Consider the following 22,392-nt stretch of genomic DNA (forward strand, 5'->3'; position numbering starts at 1 on the left):
TGTTGAAAGTCGTTTGTCGTGGAAAAACTGGCGACTCCGAACATCATTATGTTTTCCGCAAACACAGTTGTATTTCACAAATGTTATTAATTGTCTTCATAATGTTAACCACGTATAGTTAACGGAAGACGTAGAAACGATATTCCGAAACGAATACGTATAGCGTAAGTCAAACGTTCGAATTAGAATAGAGACCCCACGAACACAAATTTGCTGTGGCAGGTATGAAATATAAACTCCGTTACTCGCTCGTTAAACTCGAAGGACAGATGTTGAATGGGCCGAAACGAGCCGCCGCATAACAGCGTAGTTGCCTGCTTACTTCGAAAGAAGGTAGATGCGGTCCCTAGCGCAACTTATAACATCGTCGAAAATCAGTGCGGACGTGAGAGCTTTGGTACACCCTGTTAAACAAACGGAAAAATGGAGGCGGTACAATTGGAGAGCGATCCGCCTTCACCAACATGCATAAGATATATTTGAATTACAAAAAACTAATAATAAAAAAAAATGTTGCATGGCGCGAGATTCGATCCGGCGACCTTCGGATTACGAACCCGAGCGCTTACCGCTGCGCCACGACGCTGTATGAAATTGTTAGTCGTAGAGAGTATTTCACCGCAACGGTTTCTTTTAACTGTCGATTTTCTCGACAACGGCTGAGAAGTGCATCTTGGTGCTTTGGCACATTACACCTCTGGCCATGAGCTTTTATTATGCGCAGTATGAATCGAATCTGAATTTCACAATTGGCGGCCTCCCCTTGTCAGCCATGACGTCATACTCTTTAGACTGTTCACTCCATTCGTTTTATTCCGTTATCGGGATGCATGCATACCAATACGTTCCAAAACGCTGCGCATAGAAACGGTACCTCGGGTTCTATTGGTGACACAAAGATAGCTTCAAGTGTGTTGAATTGTCCTCGGTCTAGGGACCATGAAGGATCGTTTTAGTGTCATTATTATACTCTGCGAGGTCAAAGTACGAATATTAGAGTTACTTCTCCTTAGACAAATGTAGCGAATTGGCTGCGTTTTTTTTTTTTGTCTTTTTGCATTTCATGTGGTCTACGTTGGGTTTGGTGGTATTTAGGAGGTGCCAATATTTCATGGACGGTTCTTCGGTAAATAGCAAAAAATGGGTTTTTACTATATTTTCGCAGTCAACCGCGTATCAAAATCCAGTCGAGGATTATAAGATGTCTACGCACAGTAAATGGTTGAAATTTTTGTGATACATACCTAAGATTAGGATATCGATCAACCTTCAAACTTTTCTTGATATCTGTATCCCCTTCCTAGATACAGAGGTTCAAAGTTACCCAATTCGTACACGTAAAATATGCACGTAAAAATTTCAAAAATTGACTGATGTCGGATATACTCCCAACAAACCATTTATTTAATTAAACTGACAGGTATTCCTGTGAGTCAATGAATAAATGAGTGACTGATGCGTAAATTCATTAGTGGTTTCTGAGGAAACCCAGGAAAAAGCGATTTTCACCAGTTTTCCAACGTCAGCAGTGGACCAAGTGCACGCCGCAGATTCTTGGACGGCTGTGCACAGCAAATGGCTGTAATTGTTACGATATATTCCTAAAATCCTGGTCTTCAAAAGTCTAGAAAATTTTGTGGCTATCTATATCTGTTTCCGAGATACAGAGGTTCAAAGTTACCCTCTTTGTGCGCGTAAAATACGCACGTAAAAAGGCTCTGTGAGGTGAAAAAGTAGTTTATAAAGTGACGTCACACGAACGAATGTGATGTACAGTGCCTCCGTTATCGTCAGAATGGTTGTGGGAACTCTACGTTGTAGTACTGAAGCAAATGCAAAATTTTTGTGCACGTAAACTCCGTTCTGATGTTAACATTAGTTTTGCATTATTTCAGTTCCAGATAAGTAAACTATCAATATTTTACTGACCTATAAAGTTCTTTTCACACGACGGACGGAAAAAGCGGGAACCAGCGGGAAAATGGTCCTATTGGAGCACAGAAAAAGCGAATAACCCCCTCTTTATTAAAAGACTCTGATTGAAAATTTAGATACCAGCTGGCACTTTCTGTCTCCCTCAGCATCTCTACAAATTTTCTGAAAATTATTGTCATGCGAACATATTCGCGCTTTTTTATGCTGAAAGAAGAGGACACAGTGATAGCAGGAAAGAGGCGGAGAAGTAATAAATACTGGAGGATAGTAGACAGTGGCTGTCGTATAGAGAGAGCAAAGGAGACAATGGCAGCGTGAGAGAAAGATTGGGGCACAGTGGTAGTGGAACACAGTAGACAGCGACAGAACCGTGCTAGGAAAAGAGTGAAGGAGACATTGCCAGTGGAAGAGGAATAAAGAGATGGAGACGTTGAAAGCACGTGTGAGCCAATAGTAATGAGACAGTGTACGACAGTGACAACGACGTAGAGAGTGATAGTGACTGTCAGAAGAGACAGCAACTGTGGGCTGGAATAAATGAGATATTAGCAGTAAGATAGAACGAAGAGAAGACAGTGAGAGGAGACAGTGGCAATAGGAAAGAAAGAAAGCGACTGTAGCTATGAGACAGGAGTAAGTGACAGCTGCAGAGCCCCAAGGAGATAATGACAACAAGTTGTTCTGAATGTGTGAGAAAGAGAGAGAAAGAGAAAGACAGAGAGAGAGAGAGAGAGAGAGAGAGAATGGGCACTTGGGAGTGGATGGGAATGAGAGACTCAGTGCGATGGACTAATGTGCATGAAGGAGTTATAGTTGGGCCGCGTGGGATTAGCCGAGCGTTCTAAGTGGATGCAGAAGTGGACTGTGCGGCTGGTTCCGACGGAGGTTCAAGTCCTCCCACGGGCATGGGTGTGTGTGTTTGTCCTCAGGATAATTTAGGTTAAGTAGTGTGTAAGCTCAGGGACTGATGACCTTAGCAGTTAAGTCCCATAAGACTTCACACACAGTTATAGTTGGAGCAGCTTCTGAGAGGTGAGTTGCGTATTAAAAAGAGCGCAAATATGCTCGCATGCCACTACTGCCGCGAAGATTTTTAAAGGTGCTGAAGAAGGCAGAATGAGGCAGCTGGTATCCCACTTTCCAGTCTGAAGAAACATTGTATTCTACTTCTGAACAACACAGCGAATGTTGTGTCGTATTTATCCACCGACATCGTGCAAGCGACTTTTAATTATAATGTCTCCCCCTACTGAAAATACACAATGGATGTACGAGTGCAGGTTGCACATGGTTCACAAGATATGGATGTCTGAGTCTGGCGGTGAAGCGTGCTCGGGTAGCCTAAGGGTAAGGCGACCTCTCGTGAAAAGCGGAGAAATCCGGATTCGAGTCACAATCCGGCACAAATTTTCGTTGTTGTCATTTCATTAACTGTTGTCCATATTCTCCATTGCGAGTACTTTACATGGTAGTAGTAGAATAGAACGGAGGCGACTGTGGGTGTGACACATGAGACAGTGACAGACGGAGAGCCTCAAAGGGGTGATGACAACGAGTTGGGCCGAGTGAATGAGTGACTGAAAATGGGAAACTGGGAGAGCATGCGCAAAAGACACTTACAGCGATAGACTAGTGGGTGTGAACGAGTTACAATGAGAGCAGTTTCTGGGAGGGAAAGGCTAGTTGCCTGTTAAAAAGAGCATGAATATGTTCGCATGGCAATATCTTTGCTAAAATTTTTAAAAGCGCTGAGAAAGGTTGAATGAGGCAGCTAGTACCTCACTTTTCTGTCAGTCTTTTAACAAAGAGGGGCATATTCGCTTGCTTTTTCTTCTTGAGCATTTTTCCGCTGATTGCTCCTTCGGTGTACATGCTGAACAGAACACTAGCCGGCAGAAAGACTGCAGGCTTGTCCTACACTGTCTTTAATCCGAGAATTATTCGCTCGTTGTTTCATTCTTACTGTTCTCCACTGGATCTTTCTGATATTGTATTTTCCCCATCTTTACCTCTTTTCCCAGTTTACCAAATAATTTAAAGTTATTGCTCCATTTCGCCTTGTAGAATCGTTTCCCTAGTTCCACAAACCCCTTTAGTGATGATGCTGTTGTGGTCTTCAGTCAAAAGACAGTTTTGATGCAGCTCTCCACGCTACTCTATCTTGCGCGAGCCTCTTCATCCCCGAACTGCAACCTACATCCTTATGAATCTGCTTACTTTATTCATCTCTCGGTCTCTACAATTTTTAACCCCGAGCGCTACGATCCATTACTACATTTGTGATCCTTTGATGTCTCAGAATGTGTGTTACCAACTGGTCCCTTCTTGTAGTGAGCTTGTACCACAAATTTCCCTTCTCCCCAATTCTGCTCAGTACCTCCTCATTACTTGTATAGTCTGCCTATCTAATGTTCAGCATTCTTCTGTAGCATCACATTCCAAAAGCTTCCATTCTCTTCTTGTCTAAATTTTTTACTGTCCATGTCTGACTTCCATACATGGCTACACTCCATACAGCCAGCCGCTGGGGCCGAGCGGTTCTAGGCACTTCACTCCGGAACCGCGCTGCTGCTACGGTCGCAGGTTCGAATCCTGCCTCGAACATGAATGTGTGTGATATCCTTAGGTTAGTTAGGTTTAAGTGGTTCTAAGTCCAGGGGACTGATGACCTCAGATGTTAAGTCTCATAGTGCTTAGAGCCATTTGAACGATTTGAATACTCCATACAAATACTTTCAAAAAGGACCTCCTGACGTTTAAGTCTATACTGAATGTTAACAAATTTCTCTTCTTCAGAAACACTTTTCTTGCCATTACCAGCCTACATTTTATATCCTCCCTACTTCCATCATCATCTGTTATTTTGTCGTCCAAATATCAAAAGTCATCTACACTCCTGGAAATTGAAATAAGAACACCGTGAATTCATTGTCCCAGGAAGGGGAAACTTTATTGACACATTCCTGGGGTCAGATACATCACATGATCACACTGACAGAACCACAGGCACATAGACACAGGCAACAGGGCATGCACAATGTCGGCACTAGTACAGTGTATATCCACCTTTCGCAGCAATACAGGCTGCTGTTCTCCCATGGAGACGATCGTAGAGATGCTGGATATAGTCCTGTGGAACGGCTTGCCATGCCATTTCCACCTGGCGCCTCAGTTGGACCAGCGTTCGTGCTGGACGTGCAGACCGCGTGAGACGACGCTTCATCCAGTCCCAAACATGTTCAATGGGGGACAGATCCGGAGATCTTGCTGGCCAGGGTAGTTGACTTACACCTTCTAGAGCACGTTGGGTGGCACGGGATACATGCGGACGTACATTGTCCTGTTGGAACAGCAAGTTCCCTTGCCGGTCTAGGAATGGTAGAACGATGGGTTCGATGACGGTTTGGATGTACCGTGCACTATTCAGCGTCCCCTCGACGATCACCAGTGGTGTACGGCCAGCGTAGGAGATCGCTCCCCACACCATGATATCCGGGTGTTGGCCCTGTGTGCCTCGGTCGTATGCAGTCCTGATTGTGGCGCTCACCTGCACGGCGCCAAACACGCATACGACCATGCCCGCATCTCGTGGTCGTGCGGTAGCGTTCTCGCTTCCCACGCCCGGGTTCCCGGGTTCGATTCCCGGCGGGGTCGGGGATTTTCTCTGCCTCGTGATGGCTGGGTGTTGTGTGAAGTCCTTAGGTTAGTTAGGTTTAAGTAGTTCTAAGTTCTAGGGGACTGATGACCATAGATGTTAAGTCCCATAGTGCTCAGAGCCATTTGAACCATTTTTTTTTTGCATACGACCATCATTGGCACCAAGGCAGAAGCGACTCTCATCGCTGAAGACGACACGTCTCCATTCGTCCCTCCATTCACGCCTGTCGCGACACCACTGGAGGCGGGCTGCACGATGTTGGGGCGTGAGCGGAAGACGGCCTAACGGTGTGCGGGACCGTAGCCCAGCTTCATGGAGACGGTTGCGAATGGTCCTCGCCGATACCCCAGGAGCAACAGTGTCCCTAATTTGCTGGGAAGTGGCGGTGCGGTCCCCTACGGCACTGCGTAGGATCCTACGGTCTTGGCGTGCATCCGTGCGTCGCTGCGGTCCGGTCCCAGGTCGACGGGCACGTGCACCTTCCGCCGACCACTGGCGACAACATCGATGTACTGTGGAGACCTCACGCCCCACGTGTTGAGCAATTCGGCGGTACGTCCACCCGGCCTCCCGCATGCCCACTATACGCCCTCGCTCAAAGTCCGTCAACTGCACATACGGTTCACGTCCACGCTGTCGCGGCATGCTACCAGTGTTAAAGACTGCGATGGAGCTCCGTATGCCACGGCAAACTGGCTGACACTGACGGCGGCGGTGCACAGATGCTGCGCAGCTAGCGCCATTCGACGGCCAACACCGCGGTTCCTGGTGTGTCCGCTGTGCCGTGCGTGTGATCATTGCTTGTACAGCCCTCTCGCAGTGTCCGGAGCAAGTATGGTGGGTCTGACACACCGGTGTCAATGTGTTCTTTTTTCCATTTCCAGGAGTGTATTACTTTAAGTGTCTCATTTCCTAATCAGATTCCCTCAGCATCACCTGATTTAATTCGGCTACATTCCATTATTCTTGTTTTGCTTTTGTTGATCTTCATCTTATATCTTCCTCTCAAGTCACTGTCTATTCTGTTCAACTGCTCTTCCAAGTCTTTTGCAGAGTCTGATAGAACTACAACGTACTTGGTTTTTATTTCTTCTCCCTGCACTTTAATACCTACTCCAAATTTATCTTCTGTTTCATTTACTGCTTCCTCGATATACAAATTGAATAACATCGGGGGTAGGCTTTCTTCATTCTTCGTAGAACCTCGACATTTGTGACATGCGCTGTCCACGGTATTCTTAACATTCTCCTGTACAGCCACATCTCAAGAGCCTCCAGTCGCTTACTCAACAATTCTGTCAGTGTCCATGTTTCAACACCGTAGAAGAGGGTGAAAAATACGTATCGGCGTAGAAGTCTGATCTTCGTCGTCATTGCTACGAATAACGACAAAATATGCGTATTTTGGCTACTGTCAGATGTATTTCACCATGTATCTAAAAATGTCACAACTGACCATTACCGCCCTAGGCGGCGCACAGGTTCTCCAATCTGCATCGTCTCTAATAAGCCTCCTCCATAATCTGATTCATGTGACAACATAGTGCTACCGTCCACTTTCCAAATAAATCGTAATTTCGTACCTGTGGTACTGGGCAGCTGTAGCCTATCCACTGCATCCGATTCTCAGTTTTCCCAGAATTCCACAGCATCGCGTCGGGCGTCATCAGCTAGCTCTCAGCAGCCGGTGCGGCGCTGTCGCTTCCTGTGTATTGGCCTCGCCTTTTAATGGCCTTCCGCGGTTCATCCCCATTCGGTCGACCAAATTAATTTCACGCCAGGAGTATTGATGGTCCAGCGCTGACCGCACGTGATAAAATTCGACACTGCATCATCATAACGAGTTATTGCAGTGCGCATGGCCGTAATGACGCTTTCACAATGTATTTCGGGGAACCATAAACATTCACTGAATTACATGGCACCGGTGCCAACATTTATTCAGAGTACCATGACTCTCTGCGGACGTGTATCGTGAATATAAAAAGCTGTAGTTTAAATTTAGATTGATATCTGCGTAGAGCTGTGAAGTGGCAAAATGTTTTTCCTCGATTACGTGCTTCCAAAGTTGCTGCTAAGTTCTGGGAATTTATCTGACGATTATTAATACATATATCTGAGTTTTGACAGTTTTTCTCAAAATGTAAAATTTACTGACTAAGGGAAGAAGTCGTCCGATATGGCCTGACCAATTTCCTCTACTGCCGAAAATTAATTACAGCACGATTTTACGAGATGTGTTCAAAAAATATTGGGAATTGATATTTTTTAAAAACAATTCTGTTTATTCGTTTACATTGGTGTAATCTCCTTCAAAGCACTCCTAATTAGATGTCATACACTTTCGTCGGCGCTTCTTCCAATCCCCAAAACACTTCCAGAGCTCGGTCTTTGGAATGGCACTTACCTCGTTCAGCGATGCACTTTTAATCTTGATGTTAAAAATCTTCTGAGTCATTAGGACACGTCATATTTCCTCTTAAATAATCGACGTTTCGACCCCTTTGCTGGGGTCTTCCGCCTGTGTCCACTGTTCTAGCAGTAGTGTACACCGAAAGATCCTGAGGAAGATCCCAACAGAGGGGTCAAAACGTCTATTATTTTAGAGGAAATATGACGCGGCCTAATAACTCAGAAGATTTTAACTTCAGTAACAAGGGCCACGAAAGCCTGCAGACTTACTTTCAATCTTATCTAAGCTTATAAAAAGACGGGCATTCAAGGTTCTCTTTACTTTGGGAAACAGAAAAAATGTCATAGATGGCCGTATCTGGCGAATATGGAGGCTGCACAAGGGAAGTGTGAGCAGATGCATTATCGTGGTGCTACAGCCATTTATTTTTTTCGGACTGCTTCCCGCCAACGGCCTTGAAATTTTAGATAGTGTTCCTTATTGATCGTCTGACCTTTTCGAAAGAATTCATGATGCCCCATGCTGTTAAAATCGAAGGAAACAGTGAGCAGAAAGTTCACATTCGATAACACGTGCCGAGCTTTATTCGGTCTTGGCGATCAACAATGCCTCCACGATGACCAGTAAGTTCTAGTTTCGACGTCACAGCCGTACACCTATGTTACGCCACCTGTTAAGAGCCTTTTCAGTAGTTATGCAACGTTTTTTATTTCATCTGCTCGAAGTTCAATATGTCTGACACAAATTTGGCTGTCACACATTTCATACCAAAAACATACGAAATGATTTCACGTTTTCATCTATTGATGGAGTGCTCGGGCGTCCAGTACGTTCGTCAACTCGTTTTTGAAATGCTTACGCCACACGTAAACCCTTGTTCTACTCACAGAAGTCTCACCAAAAGCAACATTCAACAGTCTTAAAACTTTATTACATTTTATTCCAATTTTATAGCAAAGTTGAATGCAAATTCTATAATCCATTTTTAAAACGAATCAGTACTCATCACTCGTAAGCAAAGACGTGTAACCATCTTGACAACTGACGACAGACTAAACATCCAATATGTCTACCACTGTAGATTCGTTTCGGACATGCTTACCAACATAACAAGGAGAAATCACGCTAATCGGACTAATACAAACAGCAAAATTACGAAATTCCCGACACTTTTTCAACACACCTCGCACACTTTAGCAATGGACAGCGTGCTTTTGTTTTGGCTCGGATAACCCCGCTCTTCCGTGCTACGGCACGAGGATTTCAATGTGTTCCAAGACTGCCGACATGTAGCTGCGAAGCAAAGAAACAATTAATCATGCAACATTGTTTTTTCCGGGTGGTGATTAAAATTTTGAATATCCCTTGCGACTTAGTTTTGGTCCTTACTGTTGCAAAGGTAAAAAACAAAAGTTGTTTCCCTTTACATCCAGAAATCAAGAAACTAGAAAGAAGAGATGAAACAGAGGAACGAGGTTCTGTTACGAGCGACGTTAATAGGAGTAATTTTGGGGAAAAAATGTCAGTTTTCAGGAGTGAGTATCGTTTTGGACAAGTCTAGAGACATAAAGGTCATGTACAGTTTTCGTAAGAAACATATCATATAACATACAGACGGAGGAAGAGCTCTTGGACATAGTTAAATTGATAGACAGTGATCGAAGTTACTGCATTAAGGAATCGTCATTTTAATGAAGAATACGGTGCTTGTCGGAAAGACTTTTAGTATTTTTCCCGACAGTGCACCATTTATGACGATAACCAACATGGGCTTATGGAATTTTTAAATGTAGTCAGATAACATACCTGTCCGTTGTGTTGTTCACAGAGAATGTTTAGCATCGAATTATATTTCATACCCACTTATTATGCATGTAGTGCTAAAAATTGTCAACTACATCCGATGAAAGGCCAAAACATATCGACAATTCAAATCCTTAATAGGCGGATGAACACTGACGGGCTTCGTGTGATGTACCGCGGTATTGCTTGTTAACTAGGATTGTTCAAAAAATGTTCATATGTGTATGAAATGTTATGGGACTTAACTGTTAAGGTCATCAGTCCCTAAGCTTACACACTACTTAACCTAAATTATCCTAAGGACAAAGACATACACCCATGTCCGAGGCAGGACTCGAACCTCCGCCGGGACCAGCCGCACTAGGATTATGTAATAAGATATTGTGTTAGACTCGGTTCTTAAGACAGATATTAATTTGATTCTGTGTGGAAATTTCTGTACAGGGTGTTTTCGTCAGATCGTGTAAAAATTTAACAGGACATAGAGGAAGCTCCACTGAACAATCTGAGGCAGGAAACCTGGGACCAGGGGTCGGAAGAAGCCAGCTTAAGGAATAATAGGAATCAAATTACATTACGTGTACTTTTTTATTTACATTAGTTACAGTTAACTGCAAATAACATCACTGACACAATTGCCCTACCATTTGCGCTTTATGTTACAAAATGTTCTGACACTGACAGCCGTCAACCTCAATGCGACGAACAAGGTTCTGACGCATCCTGAAAAATATCCTTGATGTGTTTCGAATCACATCACAGGTAGTGACAGTTCTTGCACTAATTCAATCTCCATATCCACAAGTGACTTTAGATACCCCATAGAAAATAATCAAGGGGTTTCCAGGTTGTTTTCCACGCCATGAAATAGACCCGCGACCAGGAAATACAGCATTGAGATGGCTGCGGAAATCCACACTAAAGTGAGGCAGTGCACCAACATGAGGTATCAACGTCCTCTCATGAACAGCCAAGGCTGCGTTGTCCAACATTTCAGACAGAGCTCTTTGCACGAACCTCACGTACTGGTGGCCATTCAGATGGCCAGGTAGATGATATGGCTTTTCCTCCTTGTTTCCTTGTAGGAAATAAAGAATGACCATGTAAATAAAAAATAAAGAATGACCATGTAAATAAACAGCACAGTACGTGTAACCTTGTACGAATGTTAGTTGGAAATAAACTGAAAAACATTAATGCTACATAAAGCTGTAGACAAGTTTACTTCCATATCTCTTTAATCTGGTTTTCAGACCCCAGGTTCCTTACCTCAAATTGTTCAGTGGAGTATCCTCTACCTCCCGTTAAATTTTTGTACGCTCTATCGGAAACAGCCTGTATAAACTGACTTTCGTGAGGAAAGTATATTAATGGACTAAAATGAATCTCTGAACCTGATACAGAAAGTATACTTTCTAACTAGAGTCAGTGAAAACAGCAGCGCGATCAGACAATAACTTCACAGATAGGTCTTTGAGGGGCAAGTGTGGGAAGAAACAGCAACGGACTGTCTGATCATGATTCACGGATAGTAATACTGAGAGGAATCAAGGATGAATCGTATCCACTAGTGGTGAACAAAAGATTTAGATATATGGCTACACTTCCTATGCAGGTATTTAAAGGCAGTCTCCAAGGGGAAATATGAGAAGTCACAGCGCAAACCACCACGTCAAAAGTAACACATATCTTCTTTGAAACTTCCCGGCAGATTAAAACTGTGTGCCGGACCGAGACGCGAACTCGGGACCTTTGCCTTTCGCGGGCAAGTGCTCTACCAACTGAGCTACCCAAGCACGACTCACGCCCCGTCCTCACAGCTTTACTTCTGCCAGTACGTCGTCTCCTACCTTCCAAATCTTACAGAAGCTCTCCTGCGAACCATGCAGAACTAGCACTCCTCAAAGAAAGGATATTGCGGAGACATGGCTTAGCCACAGCCTAGGGGATGTTTCCAGAATGAGATTTTCACTCTGCAGCGGAGTGTCCGCTGATATGAAACTTCCTGGCAGATTAAAACTGTGTGCCCGACCGAGACTCGAACTCGGTATCTTTGCCTTTCGCGGCAAGTGCTCTACCGGTAGGAAGGTAGGAGACGAGGTACTGGCAGAAGTAAAGCTGTGAGGACGGGGCGTGAGTCGTGCTTGGGTAGCTCAGTTGGTAGAGCAATTGCCCACGAAAGGCAAAGGTCCCGAGTTCGAGTCTCAGTGCGGCACACAGTTTTAATCTGCCAGGAAGTTTCATATCAGGGCACACTCCGCTGCAGAGTGAAAATCTCATTCTGGACATATCTTCTTTGACTGCCCTATAGCATCAAAAATTGTAGGCAGGCTTGCAGGACTAATAAGCAACCGATCTGGTTAAATAATGTCACTGTAATATCACGGGTGCTTTATCATAATATGAAGAAGAGTCCGAGCCCGGCAAAAGAACTTCACTTCAGACAACGTAAAATGCGGAAGAATTTGATCTGACGGGCAAAAAGAAAAAAAAAATGGTACACTGAGGAAGCTCTCAGAACAAAAATTAGAACTATGTGGGCAGTTGTGAAGTACTTGTAGGTAAAGGGCAGAATTTGGGTGCTTAACGTATTACTTCGGTCTTGTGTGAGAAAGGAACGATTAGTGATCTACCAGAGATGTACAAAATACGCTTAGAAAAATTAGTTCTCCTCAGTAATCGCAATGGTACATCAAAATTTTATTCGTACGGACGAATAAACAGAACTCTTGAAAGCTGGTGTTTCGAGACAACTGTATCACACTTAGCTAGAGGAAACAGGCAATGGTGAATAGCTTACTGAATCATTGAAGAGTAAAAGACCCCCAATGCCCCCAATGGTATGACGAAATGTCAAGTAGGATTATGAATATCAGTGCACCATACATGCGTTCTCTACTCAGTCACCTGTGCAATGTGCTTTTTAAGTGTGGTCATTTTCCCGACCGAAGAACTCATTAGTGAATCCAATTTATAAAAATAGAGAGAAAGATAATGTAGACATCTGCTGACCAGTTCCGCTGCTACCAGTGCTTTAAAAAGTTTCTTAGACAGCAATGCAGAGGCACGTCTCTGTAGATATAATTTTATGTGTGGCTAGCAATTTTGCTTCAGTGTCAACAAAGAACGCAATTTATTCTTTTGTGAATGAGATGCGAGATACCGATAGCTTTTCGACAAGAGTTATTTCCCCTGACTTAACAAAAGCATTTAGGTGTGCAGTACTTTCGCATATGTTGGAAATTATGGGATGAGGGAAGAAGCTCAACAATGATTCAGTTAGTGTCTAGGAAGTAGGAAGCAGAAAACTGTCCCTCACCGACAACAGAACGGGTGGCCCGAATCTGTCCGAGGTGCCACAGGGTTCTGTCTTGGGGCTTTGGTTTTGCTTGGTTTACATCATTGGTGTTTCACAAAACACGACACATGCCTCAAATTATTTTCTCTTTGAAGGTGACATATGTGTAACTGTGAAAAACGTACGACATAATGCAAATGATGTAACAGATATGGTAATCAGTAATTAGCACGTGTCTATCACGGAATAGATTAATAATTTCAACGAAACGCATTAAATTTTGTATCTGCCATGGAACCTTTCTGAAAGGGAAATTTTTCTGTCCCATGGTGGTCAAACAGTCACTCAAGTCTACCATTTTCAAATCGACGGTACATTGAAGGTCTTTATGGAAATATAATTTTTAAATTCTTGCAGAAAACGAATGCTGCGATCTCCACTTCAGAATGACTCCTGAAACTAGAATAATAATTTACTTTGCTTATTTTCACTCTATTAACTGCATACTCTCCAAGGAAACTCTTAGCACAGAAAATGGCTTTCAGACAAACTGATTTGTTGCTTAGTTCGCGAACTTCGTGTAGGCCGTTGTTCAGATGCCTCGGAAGGCTGTGACACCCTGGTTACATATATTCCAGCACGGGATTTGTCGTTGACAGAAGAAACTGTAACACTCATTGTGTGATTAATATGAGTGGTGAGCATATCTGCTTGCCGTTATGGGGCCCACATTCATTTCCTGGCCAGGTCAGAGATTTTATCTGTTGGGGGACTGTGTGTTCCCCTCATCATCATTTCATCACCATCGGCACGCAAGTTGCCGCATTGGCGTCAAGTATAAAGACTCCCTCCTCGCGACTGAACACTCCGAAAGGAGACTCCTGGCCAAAATATGCCATACGCACACATACAGTGAACACTCGGCGGCAAAACAAGATGTACTTGAATAACGCTTCCTTAGTCACAGCAGGTTTAATTTTCAATAGGGGTCCTCCAGATCTGCGAAAAACTAATGACAAACCTCTAGTACTCGTACGTCAGGTGTGACACATTTCTCCTGTTCTGTACAAAATTTACTCACAGTAGATGAGAACTTCTCTCAGTAATGTATTATTTACTAGTACACTCTATCTATTGTTTTCATCTTTTAGTGATTCCTCAATTTTTTTGTTAATAATTTTTCTAACCAGCATTCTGTAAACCACAAACTGACGCGTTTCATGACCAAGTAGCTCTGGATTGCAAGGTATCATGAAGCATGATGGATAAATAAACAAATAAATGACAAAAATATCCATAAATTACAATTCAAATTGAGTGGAGAAAGAACAGACTTGAAATTTGGTGTTCATGGTTTAGAGATAATTTGGAAATCTAAAACGTATGAAATAATAAACGAACAGTACAGTAGGTAGGACTACAACTATGTTTAGTAAAAAATCCTTACGGACCACAGCAAAAAAGTAAGCTTAAAATATAGAAAATTTAGGAAGTAACATGTGTAAGATTCTGCGACGAATCATTCAAGATAATGAAGCAGTTTAATGCTGTCAGAGAAATATTTTAAAATCAGCATTTCTTTTAATAAGAAGTGAAATATTACAGTTTAACAGAAGCTGTGAAGCAGAAATTCAAGCTCGTATCCTCTACATTATCACTAAAACGGATAAGAGTATTTGGAGAAATTAGGAGTAAAGACATCACGCAGTATAACAATATCAGCAAAATTAAATTAAGAAATAAGGCAGAAGTTTGTATGCATGCAAAAATATTAACCTTCTTCAAGTCTGTTATTTGGTATGAAAGTGACCTTTATTACATTTATCAGCTGCATTTGAAATCTGAGTAAAGAGGACCAATATCAAATAGCATCTCTCTGCAACCCATGTACAGTTAATATTCACAAGTATGTATAACACTCCATCACCCACTGAAGTGTAGAAAGTAGTTGGTTATTGACAGCGTATTGGGATAATTAATTTTACACTATGCTAGATGAATTTGTTATGTAGTTCTATATGACTTCTGTTGAATGTATTCAACACAGCAACAGTTAATCATTTTATTTATACACATGAATGAAGACAAATAAAAATAAAACGTTACGTGGGGCACCTTGCGGAGCAAAACATAGTCAGACCATTCGGTTAAACTCATCCATACCACGACACTTTGTGACATCACAGTACGTCTGCAGCATTGTGTATGGCTAGAGGTGTTGGATACTCTTAAAATGTGTACTGTGCGTGTCTTATACTCAGTATTTAACTTGTATGGAAGACGGATATCTCAATGAACACGTCTGGATGTTATTGTGTGCAACGACATAAAAAATGTGTGTGAAATCTTGTGGCACTTAACTGCTAACGTCATCAGTCTCTAAGCTTACACACTACTTAACCTAAATTATGCTAAGGACAAACACACACACCCATGCCAGATGGAGGACTCGAACCTCCGCCGAGACCAGCTGCACAGTCCATGACTGCAGCGCCATAGACCGCTCGGCTAATCCCGCGCGGCGTCCGAATAGCAGTCCCAGTCGTGGACAGAGGTCTTTAAATTATCCACCGCCCGTCAGCCACTGTCTTGTTGTCTTCGAGGGACAAAGTCACCGCAGAATTCATCGAATGTATTGTTTTCCCAACTTTGTATCGACCGAGACTACAGGTTTCGTGTCTTGTTGACATACGAGTTTCGGTTTAAACTATGAATTTATCTCAAAAAATGGTTCAAATGGCTCTGAGCACTATGGGACTTAACATCTGAGGTCATCAGTCCCCTAGAACTCAGAACTACTTAAGCCTAACTAACCTAAGGACATCACACACATCCATGCCCGAGGCAGGATTCGAACCGGCCATCGTAGCGGTCGCGCGGTTCCAGACTGTAGCGCCTAGAACCGCTTGGCCACCCCGGCCGGCGAATTATCTCCTCCATCTGTTCATTTGTTATGTTCCTACCCATGGTAAAACCACGCCTGTTTTCTGCAAACGGACGTATGTATTCTCAAATGATATTACAGCTTAGAAGGCTGAACCGTCATGTCAGAATGAGTTCTGAGAGTGATATCGAAGTATCTGTTACAAGACGTAAGTATTTCGTGGTTGATTCCAGTTTAAAAAGCACTATTTACTCCTTCTGATCATTCATTCATCTGTATTCTATAACGTAGACGACAACAATAAAAAAAAACAATGACGTGGTCAAACACTTTAAAAGTTTTGTTGTTTTTCAACAAAAACCTTTGCTTAAGATATTCGAAAGCAGTGTATTTTGTGCGGGTGATCTTCCACAGCCTGTAAGTGTATCAGGAAGGAAGCCATGACTGCCTGGAAGTTAAAACACAACGCTGTTTTGTTTTTTTGTTTTTTTTTTCAAAGGATACTAATGATATCATTACCATCACCTAGTCGGTGAAATCGACTCGTATTGGTTAACTATGGTGAACCATAATTCATGGCACGTGATAATGGCTCACCATAGCCAGCAGAAAGCTGAGCTGCACTGCAACACTACTACATCAGTGAAGCTGCAATTGTGTGTGTCATACTGATAAATGTGAAATGAAGGCTGCAAGTTACAAGACATAGGCCAGCTGCACCGTTCAATGTGTAATCGACAAAGCCGGCCGCGGTGGCCGAGCAGTTCTAGGCGCGCAGTCCGGAACCGTGGGACTGCTACGGTCGCAGGTTCGAATCCTGCCTCGGGCATGGATGTGTGTGATGTCCTTAGGTTAGTTAGGTTTAAGTAGTTCTAAGTTCTAGGGGACTGATAACCACAGCAGTTGAGTCCCATAGTGCTCAGAGCCATTTGAACCATTTTGACAAAGTCTTAACACTGACGAAGATATAAAACGTTTTACGATAACTGATATAAAAAACCACCGTTTACATCAAGTATATTCTTTACAAACGGAGGAAAAGTAATTGACTGAAACGAAAACATTTTTAAATCTTCAGTAGCGCTGTTAGTCCGTAAGAAGTATCACTTGCTTAATAACACTGGGATTAACCAGAAAATAAATAAAGGAAATCCTTTTTCGAGACAAGTTACCTATTTTATTGAAACACCGTGAAATTGGCAATCGTTGGATCAATTTGTGAACTAGGTGTCATCTTCTTCCTTTGTAAGCAGGTTCCCGGGACTTCAAAGGTAAGAAATCTAGCTACAAGAACCGGATGCAGTTTTATATGTCTTTCCGTATATCTTAGATTCTCTTGCGTCTGGTTATTATGTGGGATGGCAATGTGGGTTTTTTTGGTCAGTCTGAACGGAACGCGTTTGTAGTGCTCAAGCTACAAGAAATGTCGATTGCTACACAATCCAGCTGTGTTCGTTTGTAAGACTGTAGTGGTCAGTGGCATACTGATATTTTCAGTGGGATACTTTCACCTATTTCCCTCTTACATGACACACAGTTAATACCGCGTTTCCTCACACTGAAATTCTCTTTGAGAATATGGAAATATGTGACCTTAGTAAAATGATCTGAAAATATGCCCCATTTTATAGAAACGTCTGACCAAAAAACAGGTGTTGGCCGCTACTGGTTCAAATGGCTCTGAGCACTATGGGACTCAACTGCTGAGGTCATAAGTCCCCTAGAACATAGAACTACTTAAACCTAACTAACCTAAGGACAACACACACATCCATGCCCCAGGCAGGATTCGAACCTGCGACCGTAGCGGTCGCGCGGTTCTAGACTGTAGGCCGCTACTGGATCACGGTTTTTAAACATGGCCCAGAGCAGTACTTGCTTTCTTTGCTCAACCTGTAGAAACGGTGGCAAGAATGAATATTTGAATAAATTTAAAATCGTGAATACCTCTAGAAGTGTCGTAACATGATTTGTCAATGTATATGCGATTTCTCGTATTGGTAGACCACGTGAAAGTAAGATGTGAACCTCACACTGAAAGCCTAAATTCTGGCCACGTAAGAACATGAAATATAACAATCACGTCGGATGCTGCCTGGAAACGGCCCGAAGTCTCTAAGCCTTGCCAGTATTACTTTAAGTTCTGTAAAGGCATGAAAAGAATTAAAAATACTTCTAATGATGGCAGTCTGGCTTTAACTAATAATTCTGCTGCAGTATTCACGGTAACGTTCGTTCTCATATCAACTACAGACCCACAAATGAATATAGAAGCGCATGTGCAGTCCAGGTGTTGCAATAATTTCGTAAAGGAGTGGGGGAGAGTAATAAATCATAAAAGTTTTAGCCAAATTCCTGATTATTTGTTTATTAATTTTCAATTCAAAAGCAGTAACAGATAATACATCTACACTTTTGCTATTATCGAACTCGTGGTTTACAGATCCACGACTTCTGAAAAACTAAATAAAATAAAGTCTGTAAACCGACTAACAAATTCTGAACACACGTATATCAGTGGGAATATGATCAAGTGTTTACACTAACCTTACGGATGAACAAGTGAAATACAAGTATTGTACAACGGAAATGGAACATGATCTACCTCTTTGAAGGACGGAAGTTAAGTCCGGACAAGAGTGAAGGTACAGCTGTAGACACGAAAGCGTTACAAGAAAAATATAGCACCTGTCTGCAATCTCATGCCGAAACCTGGCAGTAATTCCCGTAGCTCGTCGCATGAGAATGTCCATCAGGAAGTAAGTTAAATTCAAATACACAGCGTCCATAAGCAAGCTACTGCACCAGTAGTGTGTAGCAATCGGAAGCGTAAAACAAGACTACCGCAGAACACAGCACGAGAAAGAATGCTTTGTCTATCGCTGAACGGGGCTCCCTGATACACAACCCAGCCCGCGTAGGCCTCTGATTCGTCTATATGCCACTACTACAAAATTTTCCCCAGTAGACATACCTTCAGTTCGCCAGTCAACAAGTGTACAACGTGAAGCAACACATACACCCGGATAAGAAAAAAAATTGAAGCTGACGCTTCAATGAATTACATTCAGAACAGCTACTCGTCTGAACCACAACCAGTTTCTTATGTTCGAAATGTGTTTGGTCCGTACTCTCGCGTCTTGTCGCAGATTTGCAATTCCTGATACGCTGATCGTCACAAAAATTATTGGCAGACATTTCACCCATCATTAGTAAACAACCAGATTTGAATGCCGAGGATGGAATACGCTTGTCTGTGGCTGTAAATGAGACAGTAACTGAAAACCACCCCGGTGACGTGAGAAAGACAGACAAATACATTCTAGATCTTTTACTCATGTGTGGCATGTTTAAACATAGCAGCACTGTATGAATAACCAATAGATCGGCATCACATTAACAGTAACGTCTGCACAGATAGTAGACTGATTAACTGCGTTTTCACGAAAAACACGAAGTTTTTAACTCATCAATATAACAAAGCTAAATAGTCAGTACCACACTGCATGTTCTTTAAAGGTTCGACTCATCGTCACATCGCTATTCTAAATCGTAGTTTGGTGTTGTAAAAGACATGTTGGGGGAAAAGTAAACTTCAGTATGAACAGGCGTTCCTTTGCCTGAAAACGATCTCTACGAGGACACAAAACATGTTAAAAATAACGTAACACGTGATGTGTACACACAGAAAAATGTTTCGCACTGGAAATCATTAGCTTGCCACTAATCACAACGTTTAAAATGAAATTAATACCACGGTGAAACTTTCATGTGTTTTTAGAATAAAAGTCTACATATGATTCTATCTGCAAATCCTGTACCGCATTCACATGAGTTATCTACGTAATTGATTGAGTTTATATGTGGCTGAAAGATCAAAGCAATTGTAAAGTACACTGGCGCTCTGTTTGGGCGAAAAATGATCCTAGGATGCAGGGCAGTAGATTTCTGTCTAGAATATTAGTGTAACAAGGAAGACGAATTTTCCGGCACGTATATTATGCAGACTTTTGTTTAGTTAAAATATCATAGCCTTCCTTAGTAAGAAGCAACAGGAAATTAAGCACTTGAAACTTCCTGGCAGATTAAAACTGTGTGCCCGACCGAGACTCGAACTCGGGACCTTTGCCTTTCGCGGGCAAGTGCTCTACCATCTGAGCTACCGAAGCACAACGCACGCCCGGTCCTCACAGCTTTACTTCTTCCAGTATCTCGTCTCCTGGAATAAAACAGTTGCTCGCAACAATGGCAGCCTAATACCATCGGAGGCCTGGGGCGGCGAAACAAAATCAGGCCCCCGATCTGCTTAGAAAGTGATGATAAGTAAATTTTATAAAAAATGAATAATATCAATGTAACGGCTGACAAAATATTCAAGTATTTGCAATGTGTATAATCCTTGCACAGCTGAAGTGTACTTTTTAAAAAATGTAGGAGAGAAACTTAGAATACGAATCAGTAATTAGCACAGTAACCATCAGCTAAAGTGCAAAGAAATAATAAAGAATAGAATAATAAAATTAGCTTTTATATTACGTGTCAAGAAACATAATTTATACAATTATAATATTAGTTAGCTTCGTAAAGTTGGCATGAGATAATAGTATTATTGATATTATTATAGTACGTGTTTTCGGGGCTTTACTTAATTGAAATTATCAATAATTCACTGCAGTCTATTTCACTTTAAACTTGTCTTTCAAATGATAAAATAGAGAGATTCGTCTTAGAGCGAAGATAGCCTTTTATTCGCTTTAGTTTAGTAAAACTTCTTTCGCATGATGCTATTGCGACAAAAATGGTCAAGAAGTATTTGATTGTAAGTGATAATAAACTAAGTGATTTTTTTAACTGTCCATATGACAGCAACGTCCACTCTCGTATCGGCTGCACTTAGATGCCTACGATACTTTTTCATTTGATGCGGCACTTGCTTCTTAACAAACTAATCGCAAATTTTTATCAGATTTTCCAGTGATACAGCCAGAATGTGATCGGATGTTTCAAGCATCGATTTAGTTTCAAGAATTTGGAAAATTTCCTTCGTGTCTGTGTACTGTTGTGACAGTTCTTGGATTAATCGGTTTATGCTTTCAACGTATCTCTAATCGACGAATTTCATCTTGAAACGAAATTCTAGTGTCATGATTTAGTTCACCCAGAACAGTTTCATTTGCCCTCCGTCTTCGTCGTTCAGAGTTAATGTCCGCATCATTGCAATTTTTAACGAGTGTAGTAATAGCATTTTCTACAAATGTAGTTCGTTTCGTCACTAAAATCTCATTCACGACTGTAATTTGGCAAGTCCTTTACCCAAAGTCATTTATAAAGAGTTTAGACACTACTGGACCAAATTTACTGCCACCGGTGTCTTGTGGAACAATGTGATGTATTTGAAACGGAAAATCACATATAGCTGGAAAGAGCAAGCATGCTGGAGATCTTGTATCAAAGCTTGCCTTGCATGGATCCTGCACATCTTGCAACATATGATTGTTTCCATGTTTTTTTCTATGACTTTGGCTGAAATGTGATGAGCAGCCAAGCAAGTATCAGACCGGCGTATCTAACTTTATCCTGTTTTTCCAAAAGCATTTCCGATCTGTAGGTAGAGGACGGAAATAAGGAATACAAAATCTCTACAATTGAAAAACAGGCGACACTAGAGGCAAAACATGAGAATGCGTGAACTGCACAAAAATTTATGGGATGATTAGCACAGGGACTGAATAGAGGTTTTGAACTGACTTCTCGGATTTTTCTCTGTACTCCTCCATGTACACCTGACATTGACGTGGTACTGTGATTACCTCGTGCACAGAGCAATGCAGTATGCAACTCATCTTTTTCCACCAGCTGTTGAAAATCAATCGACGTGCTCTGGAATCTTTCCTAAAGCTAAAAGAAATAAAAAATAAAAATAGGGAATCACTAATACAAAGAAATTTCCTGTGTTTTTCGATGAAACATCTTCACACTCATCACGGAAAGCAATGTTTTTCTAGGCTAACAATGGTGTAATACCTAAAATAAAAATTTTTCTTTGTCAATGGCTTTATTAATTGTCATGTTCTGTTTCTCTAAGTTTTATAGAAAGTCAGGCGATGCTTTACGCTTAGATATCTTTATATTCAATTTCCATCATTGACAGAAATCAGAAATTATTTTTGTTGGTATCACCATTACAGGCAAATAATCAACAGCAAAAACAGTGCTGTTTCTTTGTTGATAGTGTGGGCACAATCCATTTTCCTTAGCATTTAGTCTCGCTAAAATGTAACACCACAACGAAGTTAAACAACGACATATTCGTTTCGTGTGTTCACCTAATCTTTCCCTACATGTTAAATAGTCCCTCCTTATTAGGACATATTACACTAGCCTTTTAATCAATCACAATT

The sequence above is a fragment of the Schistocerca nitens genome, chromosome 6 (genome assembly GCF_023898315.1).
Source record: "Schistocerca nitens isolate TAMUIC-IGC-003100 chromosome 6, iqSchNite1.1, whole genome shotgun sequence".
In the NCBI taxonomy this organism is placed as follows: Eukaryota; Metazoa; Arthropoda; class Insecta; order Orthoptera; family Acrididae; genus Schistocerca; species Schistocerca nitens.